We start from the raw sequence: 3,259 nt of genomic DNA on the forward strand, positions 1-3,259 counted from the left end.
GATTGTAATTGATTGTTTTCCTCGGGAAACGTGGAGCGAAAGCCATCCATTGTCAAGAAAAGATCATTTATAGTCACTCATGCCTAGAAAAAGCCTTATTACTCGGTTTAAATGCCTTTATAATCCCATTAGTGAATTTATTTTGAATTGTTTTTACATTTTTTGATTAAAACAGATTGTAATTGATTGTTTGCCTCGGGAAACGTGGAGCGAAAGCCATCCATTGTCAAGAAAAGTTCATTTATAGTCACTCATGCGTAGAAAAGCCTTATTACTCGGTTTAAATGCCTTTATAATCTTATTATTGAATTTATTTTGAATTTTTTTTACATTTTTTGATTAAAACATATTGTAATTGAATGTTTACCTCTAGAAACATGGAGCAAAAGCCATCCATTGTCAAGAAAAGTTCATTTATAGTCACTCAAGCCTAGAAAAGCCTTATTACTCAGTTTAAAGGCCTTTATAATCCCATTATTGAATTTATTTTGAATTTTTTTTACATTTTTTGATTAAAACAGATTGTAATTGATTGTTTTCCTCGGGAAACGTGGAGCGAAAGCCATCCATTGTCAAGAAAAGATCATTTATAGTCACTCATGCCTAGAAAAGCCTTATTGCTCGGTTTAAATGCCTTTATAATCCCATTATTGAATTTATTTTGAATTGTTTTTACATTTTTTGATTAAAACAGATTGTAATTGATTGTTTGCCTCGGGAAACGTGGAGCAAAAGCCATCCATTGTCAAGAAAAGTTCATTTATAGTCACTCATGCCTAGAAAAGCCTTATTACTCGGTTTAAATGCCTTTATAATCCCATTATTAAATTTATTTTGAATTTTTTCCCATTTTTTGATTAAAACAGATTGTAACTGATTGTTTGCGTCGGGAAACATGGAGCGAAAGCCATCCATTGTCAAGAAAAGTTCATTTATAGTCACTCATGCCTAAAAAAGCCTTATTACTCGGTTTAAATGCCTTTATAATCCCATTATTGAATTTATTTTGATTTTTTTTACATTTTTTGATTAAAACATATTCTAATTGATTGTTTACCTCGAGAAACTTGGAGCGAAAGCCATCCATTCTCAAGAAAACTTCATTTATAGTCACTCATGCCTAGAAAAGCCTTATTACTCGGTTTAAATGCCTTTATAATCCCATTATTGAATTTATTTTAAATTTTTTTTACATTTTTTGATTAAAACAGATTCTAATTGATTGTTTGCCTCGGGAAAGTTGGAGCGAAAGCCATCCATTGTAAAGAAAAGTTCATTTATAGTCACTCATGCCTAGAAAAGCCTTATTACTCGGTTTAAATGCCTTTATAATCCCATTATTGAATTTATTTTGATTTTTTTTACATTTTTTGATTAAAACATATTCTAATTGATTGTTTACCTCGGGAAACTTGGAGCGAAAGCCATCCATTGTCAAGAAAAGATCATTTATAGTCACTCATGCCTAGAAAAGCCTTATTGCTCGGTTTAAATGCCTTTATAATCCCATTATTGAATTTATTTTAAATTCTTTTTACATTTTTTGATTAAAACATATTGTAATAGATTGTTTACCTCTAGAAACATGGAGCAAAAGCCATCCATTGTCAAGAAAAGTTCATTTATAGTCACTCAAGCCTAGAAAAGCCTTACTACTCGGTTTAAATGCCTTTATAATCCCATTATTGAATTTATTTTGAATTGTTTTTACATTTTTCGATTCAAACAGATTGTAATTGATTGTTTGCCTCGAGAAACGTGGAGCGAAAGCCATCCATTGTCTAGAAAAGTTCATTTATAGTCACTCATGCGTAGAAAAGCCTTATTACTCGGTTTAAATGCCTTTATAATCTTATTATTGAATTTATTTTGAATTTTTTTTACATTTTTTGATTAAAACATATTGTAATTGAATGTTTACCTCAAGAAACATGGAGCAAAAGCCATCCATTGTCAAGAAAAGTTCATTTATAGTCACTCAAGCCTAGAAAAGCCTTATTTCTCAGTTTAAAGGCCTTTATAATCCCATTATTGAATTTATTTTGAATTTTTTTTACATTTTTTGATTAAAACATATTCTAATTGATTGTTTACCTCGGGAAACTTGGAGCGAAAGCCATCCATTGTCAAGAAAAGATCATTTATAGTCACTCATGCCTAGAAAAGCCTTATTGCTCGGTTTAAATGCCTTTATAGTCCCATTATTGAATTTATTTTGAATTGTTTTTACATTTTTTGATTAAAACAGATTGTAATTGATTGTTTGCCTCGGGAAACGTGGAGCGAAAGCCATCCATTGTCAAGAAAAGTTCATTTATAGTCACTCATGCGTAGAAAAGACTTATTACTCGGTTTAAATGCCTTTATAATCCCATTATTAAATTTATTTTGAATTTTTTCCCATTTTTTGATTAAAACAGATTGTAACTGATTGTTTGCCTCGGGAAACGTGGAGCGAAAGCCATCCATTGTCAAGAAAAGTTCATTTATAGTCACTCATGCCTAGAAAAGCCTTATTACTCGGTTTAAATGCCTTTATAATCCCATTATTGAATTTATTTTGATTTTTTTTACATTTTTTGATTAAAACATATTCTAATTGATTGTTTACCTCGAGAAACTTGGAGCGAAAGCCATCCATTCTCAAGAAAACTTCATTTATAGTCACTCATGCCTAGAAAAGCCTTATTACTCGGTTTAAATGCCTTTATAATCCCATTATTGAATTTATTTTGAATTTGTTTTACATTTTTTGATTAAAACATATTGTAATTGAATGTTTACCTCTAGAAACATGGGGCAAAAGCCATCCATTGTCAAAAAAAGTTCATTTATAGTCACTCATGCCTAGAAAAGCCTTATTACTCGGTTTAAATGCCTTTATAATCCCATTAGTGAATTTATTTTGAATTGTTTTTACATTTTTTGATTAAAACAGATTGTAATTAATTGTTTGCCTCGGGAAACGTGGAGCGAAAGCCATCCATTGTCAAGAAAAGTTCATTTATAGTCACTCATGCGTAGAAAAGCCTTATTACTCGGTTTAAATGCCTTTATAATCTTATTATTGAATTTATTTTGAATTTTTTTTACATTTTTTGATTAAAACAGATTGTAATAGAATGTTTACCTCAAGAAACATGGAGCAAAAGCCATCCATTGTCAAGAAAAGTTCATTTATAGTCACTCAAGCCTAGAAAAGCCTTATTTCTCAGTTTAAAGGCCTTTATAATCCCATTATTGAATTTATTTTGAATTT

Source organism: Theobroma cacao, unplaced genomic scaffold (assembly GCF_053813885.1).
Source record: "Theobroma cacao isolate CCN51 unplaced genomic scaffold, ASM5381388v1 tig011, whole genome shotgun sequence".
Classification (NCBI taxonomy): Eukaryota; Viridiplantae; Streptophyta; class Magnoliopsida; order Malvales; family Malvaceae; genus Theobroma; species Theobroma cacao.